General features: G+C 37.8%; 1 protein-coding gene and 1 pseudogene across 1 annotated transcript in view; both read left to right on the top strand.

The window, feature by feature from the left end:
• The window catches only part of IL1RAPL2 (interleukin 1 receptor accessory protein like 2), a 1,152,078-nt gene that overhangs the window by 14,326 nt on the left and 1,123,341 nt on the right, over positions 1-14,411 (top strand). The gene's annotated exons all lie outside the window — the stretch shown is intronic.
• On the top strand, positions 3,116-3,678 carry LOC128773773 (40S ribosomal protein S6-like; annotated as a pseudogene).

Raw genomic sequence — 14,411 nt, 5'->3', positions numbered from 1 at the left:
ACGTTGAAAAAAAAAATTAAAAAAAAAAAAAAGATCAGAGCAGAAATAAACAATATAGAATCTAAAAAAACTGTAGAGCAGATCAACGAAACCAAGAGTTGGTTTTTTGAAAAAATAAATAAAATTGACAAACCTCCAGCCAGGCTTCTCAAAAAGAAAAGGGAGATGACCCAAATAGATAAAATCATGAATGAAAATGGAATGATTACAACCAATCCCTCAGAGATACAAACAATTATCAGGGAATACTATGAAAAATTATATGCCAGCAAATTGGACAACCTGGAAGAAATGGACAAATTTCTAAACACCCACACTCTTCCAAAACTCAATCAGGAGGAAATAGAAAGCTTGAACAGACCCATAACCAGCGAAGAAGTTGAATCGGTTATCAAAAATCTCCCAACAAATAAGAGTCCAGGACCAGATGGCTTCCCAGGGGAGTTCTACCAGACATTTAAAGCAGAGTTAATACCTATCCTTCTCAAGCTATTCCAAGAAATAGAAAGGGAAGGAAAACTTCCAGACTCATTCTATGAAGCCAGTATTACTTTGATTCCTAAACCAGACAGACCCAGTAAAAAAAGAGAACTACAGGCCAATATCCCTGATGAATATGGATGCAAAAATTCTTAATAAGATACTAGCAAATCGAATTCAACAGCATATAGAAAGAATTATTCAACATGATCAAGTGGGATTCATTCCTGGGATGCAGGGCTGGTTCAACATTCGCAAATCGATCAACGTGATACATCACATTAACAAAAAAAAAGAGAAGAACCATATGATCCTGTCAATCGATGCAGAAAAGGCCTTTGACAAAATCCAGCACCCTTTCTTAATAAAAACCCTTGAGAAAGTCGGGATAGAAGGAACATACTTAAAGATCATAAAGGCCATTTATGAAAAGCCCACAGCTAACATCATCCTCAACGGGGAAAAACTGAGAGCTGTTTCCCTGAGATCAGGAACACGACAGGGATGCCCACTGTCACCGCTGTTGTTTAATATAGTGCTGGAAGTTCTAGCATCAGCAATCAGACAACAAAAGGAAATCAAAGGCATCAAAATTGGCAAAGATGAAGTCAAGCTTTCGCTTTTTGCAGATGACATGATATTATACATGGAAAATCCGATAGACTCCACCAAAAGTCTGCTAGAACTGATACATGAATTCAGCAAAGTTGCAGGATACAAAATCAATGTGCAGAAATCAGTTGCATTCTTATACACTAATAATGAAGCAACAGAAAGACAAATGAAGAAACTGATCCCATTCACAATTGCACCAAGAAGCATAAAATACCTAGGAATAAATCTAACCAAAGATGTAAAAGATCTGTATGCTGAAAACTATAGAAAGCTTATGCAGGTAATTGAAGAAGATATAAAGAAATGGAAAGACATTCCCTGCTCATGGATTGGAAGAATAAATATTGTCAAAATGTCAATACTACCCAAAGCTATCTACACATTCAATGCAATCCCAATCAAAATTGCACCAGCATTCTTCTCGAAACTAGAACAAGCAATCCTAAAATTCCTATGGAACCACAAAAGGCCCCGAATAGCCAAAGTAATTTTGAAGAAGAAGACCAAAGCAGGAGGCATCACAATCCCAGACTTTAGCCTCTACTACAAAGCCGTCATCATCAAGACAGCATGGTATTGGCATAAAAACAGACACATAGACCAATGGAATAGAATAGAAACCCCAGAACTAGACCCACAAACGTATGGCCAACTCATCTTTGACAAAGCAGGAAAGAACATCCAATGGAAAAAAGACAGTCTCTTTAACAAATGGTGCTGGGAGAACTGGACAGCAACATGCAGAAGGTTGAAACTAGACCACTTTCTCACACCATTCACAAAAATAAACTCAAAATGGATAAAGGACCTGAATGTGAGACAGGAAACCATCAAAGCCTTAGAGGAGAAAGCAGGAAAAGACCTCTCTGACCTCAGCCGTAGCAATCTCTTACTCGGCACATCCCCAAAGGCAAGGGAATTAAAAGCAAAAGTGAATTACTGGGACCTTATGAAGATAAAAAGCTTCTGCACAGCAAAGGAAACAACCAACAAAACTAAAAGGCAACCAACGGAATGGGAAAAGATATTTGCAAATGACACATCGGACAAAGGGCTAGTATCCAAAATCTATAAAGAGCTCATCAAACTCCACACCCGAAAAACAAATAACCCAGTGAAGAAATGGGCAGAAAACATGAATAGACACTTCTCTAAAGAAGACATCCGGATGGCCAACAGGCACATGAAAAGATGTTCAACGTCGCTCCTTATCAGGGAAATACAAATCAAAACCACACTCAGATACCACCTCACGCCAGTCAGAGTGGCCAAAATGAAGAAATCAGGAGACTATAGATGCTGGAGATGATGTGGAGAAACAGGAACCCTCTTGCACTGTTGGTGGGAATGCAAATTGGTGCAGCCGCTCTGGAAAGCAGTGTGGAGGTTCCTCAGAAAATTAAAAATAGACCTACCCTATGACCCAGCAATAGCACTGCTAGGAATTTATCCAAGGGATACAGGAGTACTGATGCATAGGGACACCTGTACCCCAATGTTTATAGCGGCACTCTCAACAATAGCCAAATTATGGAAAGAGCCTAAATGTCCATCAACTGATGAATGGATAAAGAAATTGTGGTTTATATACACAATGGAATACTACGTGGCAATGAGAAAAAATGAAATATGGCCTTTTGTAGCAACATGGATGGAACTGGAGAGTGTGATGCTAAGTGAAATAAGCCATACAGAGAAAGACAGATACCATATGGTTTCACTCTTATGTGGATCCTGAGAAACATAACAGAAACCCATGGGGGAGGGGAAGGAAAAAAAAAAAAAAGTTAGAGTGGGAGAGAGCCAAAGCATAAAAGACTGTTAAAAACTGAGAACAAACTGAGGGTTGATGGGGGGTGGGAGGGAGGGCAGGGTGGGTGATGGGTATTGAGGAGGGCACCTTTTGGGATGAGCACTGGGTGTTGTATGGAAACCAATTTGACAGTAAATTTCATATATTAAAAAAAAAATAAAAAAAAATAAAAAAATAAAAAACAAACAAACAAACAAAAAAAAAAAGATGAACATCTCTTTCCCAGTTACTGGCTGCCAGAAACTCATTGAAGTGGTAGATGAGTCCAAACTTTGTATCTTTTAGGAGAAGTGTATGACCATAGAAGTTGCTGCTGATGCTCTGGGTGAAGAATTGAAGGGTTACATGGTCTGAATCAGTGGTGGCAATGACAAACAAGGCTTCCTCATGAAGCAGGGTGTCTTGTCTCATGGCTGTGTCTACCTGCTGCTGAGTAAGGAGCATTTCTGCTACAGACTAGGGAGGAATGGAGAAAGAAAGCACGAATGTGTTTGGGGTGCATTATGGACACCAATCTCAGTGTTCTCAACTTGATCATTGTGAAAAAAGGAGAGAAGGATATTCCTGGACTCACTGATACTACTATGCCTCATTGCCTGGGGCCCAAAAGAGGTCACAGAATCTGAAGACATTTTAGTCTCTCTAAATAAGATGACGTCTGTTGGTATGTTGTGAGAAGGCCCCTAAACAAGAGGGCCAACAAGTCCAGTCAAAAAAGAGATGTTCTAAGAGTAACAAATAAGATCAGAAATCAGGGGAAAAAAAGTTAAGGTGCAGAGCAATGAGGATGGTATGATTCATGGTAATGGGTTTGCCCTGAGTCTTTTTGATAGGCATGTCAACTTTCACTTAGAAAAATTTCTACTACCTTTTAGTCATGGCTGAATCTCACCTACTTTATGATTTCCCTCTGATCAAAAACTTGGGAGAAACTGTTTTCTAAGAGGAGCTGGCTCCTTTAAATAGATCACAGTGGGGGTACACAGTGGTTTCAGAACCTTGGATAGGAAATGTCACTAAACAGCTTCTTTGGCCACCAAAAGTCCATGGTTGGAGAGTTTTCCAGTTAGGCTTTTTTTCAACATTTGGGTCAGGAACCACAGAGACCTTCCTCCTGGGTCTGGTATTCTCTTCTTGGGCCTTATATTTGCTACTTTATACTTGTAGCAAACAGTGCCAAAATAGAAGACGCTTTTATTATCTGGTTCACACAGGACAAAACTTAAAAAATGATAACTTTTGAGCATTTAAGATGTGTCAGACACACTTATAGAGCAAGTCTGTGAGAGAAGTATCTATTCACAGGGAAAAGGTGAGGATGTGACAAAGGGTACCCAAGGTAATGAAAAATGCTATATTGGGATTCATAACTCAGCTCCCTGTGATTTTATCTCTGACATACTCTGTGACCTTGAGCATGTCACTTCCCCATGCTAGTTCTAAATTTTCTGTAGAATGGAAAGGTTGGACTACATAATTCTCAAACTTTAGGATACATTGGAATTACCTGGGATGCTTGTTACAAAGGCAGCTTCCTATGGCCTCATCCCCAAAAGTTACTGAACTAATTAGGTTCTCTGGAAGTGGTGGGGGGGGCAGCAATAGATATTTTTAAAAAGCTCATTTGGTGTTTTTGATATATGTGGGTCTTTAATCATAAATGAATGAATCCTGGACTCCGTGTTCTTTTCCAGCTCTAATATTTTTGACATAGTATCCAGGTGGCACTGATAAGGATATGACTGAAAGGAGAGGTAGGGGTTGAAGGAAACCTTTCTCTCATTCATTGATTCACTGAATCAGGAAATATTCAAGTGCCTATTATGTACCTATTGAAGAGCTATTATCTGGTTTTTCTATATATGTTTTATTAATTTTGGGTGACTTGGCAAGGAATTGGGAAATCAAGAATGGTATCTTTTAATATCTGGACCAGTGCTTAGATATATGTACATTAGAAACTAATGTAAGAAGTGATATGATTTATCACAATAACTAAAAAGTGAAAATGACCCAAATGTCCATCAACTGATAAGTAGACAAATTTTGGTATATAGATATAGTAGAATATTAATCACCCATGGAAAAGGAATGGAATGTTGACACTTTCTACAAAATGGGTGAGATTTGACAACATTATGTTAAGTGGAGGGAACCAGATATAGAATGCCATATATTATATAATTCCATTTTTATGACATGTTCAGAATAGGAAAATCAATAGAGGTAGTAATATTAGTTGTTGTCTGGGGATGAGCTTGGGGCATGGATTTGCATCAATGGGGAGTAACTATTAAGTGGTATGAGGGTTCTTTTTGGAGTGATAAAAATGTCTAAAATTGATTATATTGATGATTAAGCAAATCTCTGAATATACTAAAAACCAATGCCTTGTACACTTTAGATGGTGAATTTATGGTATGTTACTTATATCTCAATAATATTATATATATATTATTGACATTTTGAGATTATATATATATATACATTGACATTTTAACATTATTGGGATATAAATAACATACCATAAATTCACCCATCTAAAGTGTGTGTGTACATATACAAACATATGTATATGTATATAATTATAAACTAAAATTATTTGTTGCCTGTTCACCATGTTGGAAGAAAGTATACCAACCCTTAATATGAATGGAAAATCAAGCTCATGCTAGTTTTATCAGTCTCTTTTTAAATATTTATTTTTTAATGTTTATTTATTTTTGAGAGAGTCCATGCATGTGTGAACATGGAGGAGCAGAGAGAGGGTTACAGAGAATCCCAAACAGGTTCTGCACTGTCAGTACAGAGCCTGATGGGGGGCTCTAACTCAGGAACTGTGAGACATGACCTGAGCTGAAATCAAGTGTCAGATGCTTAACCTTAACTGACTGAACCACCCAGGCACCCCATCAGTCTCTTTTTTATGTACACACATTTTCAATCTCTCTTTGTTCCCACTTCAGATGGGTTTTAGGGTCCATCTCATTGAATTTAGTTGGGTACTTTGAAGCAATTTGTTCACCATTAGTATGTAATCCTTTGTTACTTTTGCTTTAGTTACATTTGAACATCTTTGTCCATTAACCAACCACAGCAGCTGGTATGGTTGCTCTTGACCTTGCCTGCTTTTGTAGTTGTGTAAACAGTGGCACAGTGTGCGTGCCTTGAAAAAGGTATATCAAAATAAATAGAATGTCCCTAGTGTATTATTTAGTCAGAAAGTAGTGTAATTCAGATTGAATAAAAATTCCAAGTATATTCTTAAATTCCTTCTTCCTAGGGTACTGATCAATATCCCTATCACCACCTCAGGGAGGGTTTGGATATCTTTACCTTCCATTATTTATTCTAAATATAAGTCTTAGTGTCATAGGAGATGACCATGGTTTCTCTATTTTAGAATGCATCAGCTCTTAAGATAAGGACATTTCTTTTTCATCTTTCTGTTCCCAGCAATTAGTGTGTGGCACCTATTGAGTTCTTAATGGATGCTTGTTTAATAAAAAGAATGTCTTCTGCAGTGTTTCACTTGGGCATCTGAATAGTTTCCTTCATGCAAATAAGATTCTAGGCTTGCCTTTGGATTCAGTGTTTCTGAAGTGAATATGCAGATTCAGCTCCTTAATATATACACACAGGCATGCAGCACATGAATTTTCAAATACCTAAATATTAACCTCATGCCAAAACCTATTAACTAATAGCTGGTCTATAAACCATGTAAAGAGATTAGAAGCATACATGAAAGTGTCCTCCCCATCAGAAAGCATTGCAGAATACAGATTGAAATTTAATCTAATTTTGCTCAGTTTCAACTCTCCTATCATTTTTATTAGTCTTCACAGTAAAAGCTATTCAGGGGGCCCACATAGCAGTGAAAAGATTGGCCTAGCCACTTATGTGCCCAGCATTTCTAAACGGCTTAGAACCTTCTTAATAAAGATCATAATTTGAACCTTTTGCTCTTCTGCTTCTGAAAATTGGAACAAAGTAAAATCATATGTCTTGGGACTAGTCAGAAATCGAAGCCCAGAAATCCATTTGCTTGGTTTTGGAGAGCACATGCAAGTTGTTGGTTATATTTGGAGATGCATAATTGAAAACACTTTTATATTTGTATAGAACATTAAAGTTTTTATAGCCTTCATATATCAAATATTTCAATTGAGCCTTGGAACAACCCTTCAAGATAAACCAGACCTTGGTGCTAAAATCATAGGGATCAAAGACATCTAAAAGCAGGTAGTTTAACTGCCCACCCTACGTGGCAGGTGCCAAAACTGAGACACAGAGAGTGTCACTGGTTGGCTCAAAGTGGTACTGCAGGTTTTCCTATGTGGGGCATTCACTTTATAAATGCCTGATGATACTCAGAGGTGGAAAATGTCATTGAAGCCACTATAGTGCTCAAGTTTGGCAGGCAAGGACTAGAACCTGGAAGTCCCTGCCTTGGGGTATGAAGCACAGAGTTCTCTCTCCCTCAGTACCTTTTAAACACATCAGCTTGACTTTTTCCTATCATTGACTTTACTATAATCCTCTAAATATATATACCTCCTGCAGCTTCCAAAGCAGTTAAACTCCAATCAGTGGACATAAAATTTCCTGGTCTGACAATCTTAGTTTTATGTTGCCCTCAGTATTTCAGGTTGCCTGAAGTGCCATATTGATTAAGCTACATTCTGGAGAACTAAATATATGTAGAATATTACATGGCTCTCGTGCTGAACACAAAACTGTAAATTAATGTGTCTTGTGTCTCTCTTGTTGACATCATAGAGTATGTAGACCTAAAGTACAACTGTAATATTCTTTGCAGGACCATGTATTTTACTTGTAATGTTTATAAAATGAATGGTTGTTCAAATGTAGAACCTATGACAAAACATGGATGTTTATATAGGAGGTGACACAGTGGAAGAAGGATTACAGTGAGGACATGTAAAGTGAGAGGCCAAAAAGGGCTGGAGGAAGAAAATAATAAAATGGACGAATTTCAGGGCACCTTTCCACTGTGGAGGTCATGGCAAAGTTCAGTCAGTACATCAATCCTGAATATGGTTAGTGGTGTATAAACATGTTTTGCTTTTTTTTTTTCTATTGGTGTTTTGTAAGTTTCTGTGTTATCAGTATAACTGAAACCATGGCAGAAATGTAGAGCCTAATAATTTGGGAGATTAATTAGAAGTGCTGCAGGGGCACCTGGGTGGCTCAGTTGGTTAAGTGTCTGACTCTTGATTTCCGCTCAGGTCATAATCTCATGGTTGTGGGATCTTGCCCTGCATCCAGCTCCACACTGACAGCACAGAGCCTGCTTGGAATTCTCTCTCTCTTTCTCTGCCCTTTTCCCACTTACCCACACATGTGCATTCACTCACTCTCTTAAAATAAATAAACTTAAAAAAAAGTGCTGCAGATGACAGGACATTTGTAACTGAAGAGGTAGAGAGAGATTCTGAGACAAATGGTGCTGAAAGTAGCACAGAATGAATCCTAGTTTGAGAAAAGTGGCTAAAGTAGATATTGGTGCACATATATTTTTCCCTTCTGCTCTTTTGGCTCCTCCCTCCAAAATCTCCACAGTAGATCGTTCTGCCTTTAAGATACCCCCTTTCCCCCAACGCTGCCCTAAGTTTCAATAGACAAGTTTCTCAGGTCAGTATTTTGTGATATATGGCTTAAATTATTCTAAATTTCTAATGTATCTGGCTCCTCCCAGTTCTTAAATTATTTCTACTAAACTAAATTGCTATTGGGACTGTTAAACCTCATCTCCTGCAGTAGCCAGCTACCAGATCACAAAAAAAACTTATCTGAACACCACAAGAATTTTCTTTGGGCTACAAAGTCAAGCATCTAGGTTATCACATAAGCATTAATTTTTAGTGCTTTAATTTGACCCAGAGCATTTTGTTGTGTGTGATGAGCTTTCTATTTCTTTTGCTTTGGAAAAATCTGGAGTCTAAGTGTAAGCATTTTTTCTTTCTTAATTCTAAAAGCAATTTTCTGTGTTTTTCCTTTGAGTAGGAATGAAAGCATTTGACTAAAGAACCTTGAACACTTATTCTTTTTTTAGTTTAGTTTCAGTTAATCCTTCTTAGGTTGTTGACAAACAGCTCCGCAATTCTGAACACAGTGAAGGAAAGGACAGCATCCTTTTAGGCTCTGGATGCCTCACCATGTGAGAGATCAGAGAATTTATAAAATGTGGTATCCCTGAAAGGACTTGAAATCAATCTCTAGGGCAACAGTATTCCACACAGGAATGCACCACTGCAAGATCATTGCTTAGTAGCACTGTAATTATGAGCAGGTCACTTCTGTGAGCCTGCGTCAGTATCTATGCATAATGAAGTAATTATCTCAAAGGGTTGCTGTGGGGATTAAATGAGGTAGTACATGGTCTGCTAGCATCTCATTAGCAATATTTTATTACCACCGCCACAGATGCCCAGGACTATCCTCAGAAGAGATTTTGACTCAGTAGGCCTGGAGTTGTGGTACAGGCATGTGAATTATAACAAAGGTCCTTGGGTGTTCTGATGGTGACCTCTTAAGGACTACTGCTCTAGGCACTGATTCTCAAACATGAAGTATTTTATAATCACCTGGGGGAAGGGGACTTATTATAAAATGAACCTGTAAGTCCCACCTCTAGAAATTGTGCTACTACTCTAGATCTGGTAGGAGGGCCCAAGAATGTGCATTTTGACTATAACTCCAGGTGATTTGAATGCTGGTGGTCTACAGAGCACCCTTTGGGAAACATTGCTACAGAGGAATCACATTATCACCCTGTTATGGACTGAACGTTTGTGTCTCCTTCCCACGCAATTCATATGTTGAAACCCTAACCCCCCAGTGTGATGGTATTTGGAAGTTGGGACTTTGAGAGTTAATTAGGTTTAGATGATTTCTAAGGATAGAGATAGAGGTCCCATGATGGGATTAGTGCCCTTATGTGAAGAGAGGCAGAGACAAGAAATCTGGGGCAGGCACACACACCAACATACACACACACTCTCTTTCTACCACGTGAGGACACAGGGAGAAGGTGGCTGTCTGCAAGCCACGAAGAGGATACTCAACCAGAAACCTAATCTGCTGGCACCTTGATCTGGTACTTGTCAGCATCTAGTACTGTGATAAATAAATTTCTGTTGTTTATACCACTTGGTCTATGGAAGTTTTTAGTAGCAGCCCAAGCCAACTAAGACACATACCCCTTCTTCACTGCATTTGTCTATAGCAATAATCTTTTAAGATTGCTAAGGTACCATTAAAATGGCCCACATCACACAGGTAATGCTGCTGACTCACTTTCAGTGGAACAAAAGGCACAAGCTATAAAGTATTCTTTCAGTCACAGTAAGGAATTAGCACAGAAGTGTATCCTCTACCTCCTGACAAAGGGCATGTAATTGTAAGGTGGCTGCAGGAGGCATATATAGTTTGTAGCGATAGAATGAAAGAGAAAAGCCAATTAACTATGTGGGAAGAGAGCCTTTGACAATATACCTTTGACCCTTGGGTCATTAGCATTGTGACCTAATCAATTGAGCTTACCAGCCAGTAGCCACAAGAAAACCATAGGAAAAAGGAAGCAGGATTACATAGAGTTTTTATTAGCCATTCATTATGTGACTGGTACTTAACGAGCCTGGTGACATTTTTTTAGTGACAAAATGTTTTATTTGATTTCTTTGAAATACATTTTCATTCTGTCATACCTGAAAAGAGAAAAATGAGGGCTTTCAGAAATTTTGAATCCTCATTTGTCCTTAGCCCATGTTGCACAACACCTGGTTCTCTACTCATTGTAGAAATGGAACTTTCCATTCATACTTATTTCTAGCTCTCTATAGCATTTTGAAAACCCACTAACTGCAAAGTTCTACATGGCTTAATAACTGCCCCCTACATACAGACATACCCTGTTTAGCTTCTTGTCTTCTCTTCTTTTTGAGCACTGTCTCAGGTCAATGGTACCCCTGAACTTTCTGACAAATGTGTAAAAGACAGAAGTTTGTGTGGTTGTTTATCCTCCAATTGTAAATTCTTGTGGTCTAGGCTATACCCAGGATCAGCACTTGTGTGGAAAAGCTTAAGGGAAGTGCATTCTTGAAAGTCCATCTTTTTGAAATACAGCAGAAATCTTCAGTCTTACACTTCTGGAACCTAGAATCCTAAATTACCTTAGATCCTCACAAGTTTTGTTCACTTTCAGGTTTTTCAAGTGTTCCAGGGAAATTTGCTTAGAAGTTTATAGAACTAACTCTTCTAAAACATGCTCTATTTGAGGGGTTCCTAGATAGCTTAGTTGGTTAAGCATCTGACTCTTGATCAAAGCTCAGGTCAAGAGATTATGCCCATGTGGGGCTCTGTGCTGACAGCACAGAGCCTGCTTGGGATTCTCTCCCTCCATCACTGCCCCTCCCCTGTGTGCTCTCTCTCTCTCTTTCTCTCTCTCAAATAAAATTTAAAATAAAATGTGATCTCTTTGAAATAGTATACTAAGCAAAGTTCAGTAAACTAAATTAGGTTGATGGACAGCTTCATGAAGACAAGTAAGTTATTTATTTCTCCAGATTTCTGTATTTCTTAAGTTCTTGGAATCTTGGGTTCTAAATATTCTTTACTTGTAGTTTTCAGAGAGCAGTGAACATTGCTCTCTAAGTGCCTGAATTTTTTGCCATGGGACAACCATATTTCTTGAGCTATGCATTCAATTTGACTCTTAAGAGGGGAAAAAGATTATTTCTAAGACATGATTTCCACAAATTAAGATTAAAAGGTATTTATTTTTTTCATTTGTGTAGAATATAGCTGTTCACAGTCTGCATTTTGGAGAAAACACTCAAAGGTTAGTGTTAATAGTTTTTTACAAGTTTATTTTCAGTGGCAGGGAGGGGGGAGGAGAGAGGGAGAGAGAATCCTAAGCAGGCTCCTGCTCAGCATGGAGCGCAATGTGGGGCTTGATATCACGAACCCTGAGATTGTGATCTGAGCCAAAACCAAGAGTAGGGTGCTTTACTGACTAAGCCACCCACATGCCCTTCCAAGGTTAGTTTTATAATTTTGTGTCATATGGATACAAACTCATCTCTTAATACCATTTGATTTTTTTAATGTTTCATGTTTTTATTTGAATTCTAGTTAGTTAACATATAGTGTAATATTACTTTCAGGAGTAGAATTTAGTGATTCATCGCTTTCATATAACACCCAGTGCTCATCACACCAAGTGCCCTCCTTAATACCCATCACTCATTTAGCCCGTCCTCCTACCTACCTCCCATCCAGCAACCCTCAGTTTGTTCTCTATACTGAAGAGTCTCTTTGATGGTTTGCCTCCCTTTATTTTCTTTCCCCCATGTTAATCTTCTTTGTTTCTTAAATTCCACATATAAGTGAAATCATATGGTATTTGTCTTTCTCTGACTTATTTTGCTTAGCATAATGTACTCTACGTCCATCAATGTCATTGCAAATGCCAAGATTTCATTGTCTTTTATGGAAGAATAATATTCTATTCATCAGTCAGTGAACATTTGGACTCTTTCCATAATTTGACTATTGTTGATAATTCTGCTATAGACATCAGAGTACATGTGCCCCTTCAAATCAGTATTTTTGTATCCTTTGGGTAAATACCTAGTAATGCAATTACTGGGTCATATTGTAGTTCTATTTTTAATTTTTTGAGGAACTTCCATACTGTTTTCTGGAGTAGATGCACCAGTTTGCATTCCCACTCAGTGAAAGAACGTTTCTTTTTCTTCACATCCTTGCCAATACTCGTTTCCTGTGTTGTTCATTGTAGCCATTCTGACAGGTGGTATGTCATTGTAGTTTTGATTTGTATTTACCTGATGAAGAGTGATGCTGAGTATCTTTTCATGTGTCTGTTGGTCATCTGTATGTCTTCTTTGGCTTTATGAACTCTTTTCCACTTTATGACATGGACAGTTTCTTTTGGTAATTATTAGTAAGCAATACTTGTTGTGTAATAACTTAAATAGGACTAATATCTTCAGTAAAGGAAAACCATTAGCAATTACATGAACCAGGATATATGCTATAGGTTAAGAGATTTAATTTTTTTAAGATTGAAAAACAAAAGAAAAAGAACCTGACATACGTTGTGTTGTGAAAGTGAACCCCTTGTTTGTCTTAAGATTTTCTACTTTGAGACTAGTTATCAGATTTAGCCTTTATTTCTAGAGTGAAATAAAGATTCACTGAGATTTTAACAAGTTATCATTTGTTAACTGACATTAATGTAAACAGGAGGTCTTATTTCAAACAAATTGTTAGCATTGACCATATAAAGATTAAGTAAATTCAAATTAATATGTTATTTACCCTCTTTATCATCCATATTAGCCTGAGTTTGGTCTTTATCCTTAACACGCTTATCAGACTAGTTTTGCATATTTCACCACAAGGCTTTTGATAGTACTCATTAGAAAATCACCACTTCTTGAATGAATGAACCTATTGTTCTTATTATCTAGATGGAATATTCTCAAAAAGATGATGGGAGCTCTAAGACATATTCCCTCTTCCTCCATCTAAATAGAATTAAACCTTGTACTGCAGTGATGAAGAAAGGGACATCAGTACATGAGCTTCTTGTGTTTTGTTTTTTTTTTTTTTTTTTTTTTTTTAATATAGCACATAATAGGAAAGCCAAACCATGATCTGAATCTTAGCATGACCAAGGGTGCCAAAATAGTGCTGGGCTGTGGGTCAAGCGATTTGGGTTCCAGGCTGGATTCTGCAACTGTGTGATCTCACACAGATGCTTTTTGGCCTTGATTTTCTGACTTGTTTTCAAAGAGATAGATTGTTTTAGATGACTAACTACTTTGTTCTCTAACAGTTAAAAGCCCATGATTCTATGCTTTACATTGCTATCTATGAGATGATTTTACTCCCTCAATTTATTCACACCCCTTCCTTGCATCCCATTGAGTACATTTAATATACAGGTGATGGAACACATTGACCTCTATTCTGGAAAATAGTCCCAGACCAGGACATTTTTCATAACTCCAATAATTTCTAGGAATATAGGACTCTTCCGCATCCAATTACCAGAAAGGATACACATAAAAGGAAAATAAGTATATTCTAGAGACTATTGGACAAATGCCTGAAATTATTCTGACCTACCTAGAAACCATCTTATTTTCATTCTCTTTGCTGTATGAGTTGAGGCAATATGGTTGATCTGCTTCCATTCCTTTGACTTTATAATTGTTTAGGAAAACACAAATACTATTAGTGTTGGGCTAGCATTAAACAGCAAAGAAGGAGAGGCTTAAACATCTGTATCTTCCCACCCCCAAGACCCCCATCGCCAACAAAAACCTATAGAAACACAAAAGGAACAAGCACTACAGTGAACCTCTGTGCCTCCACAGCATGCATACAAAATATACCATAGTCTATCAGATTATTTCTACATTTTTCCTAGCTGTAAGTCACAAGTCGT

Source organism: Panthera pardus, unplaced genomic scaffold, assembly GCF_024362965.1.
Source record: "Panthera pardus isolate Hobbes unplaced genomic scaffold, ASM2436296v1 HiC_scaffold_27, whole genome shotgun sequence".
Taxonomy (NCBI): domain Eukaryota; kingdom Metazoa; phylum Chordata; class Mammalia; order Carnivora; family Felidae; genus Panthera; species Panthera pardus.
The sequence above is the reverse complement of the archived record's forward strand: the minus strand, read 5'-3'. Positions and strand labels throughout refer to the sequence as shown.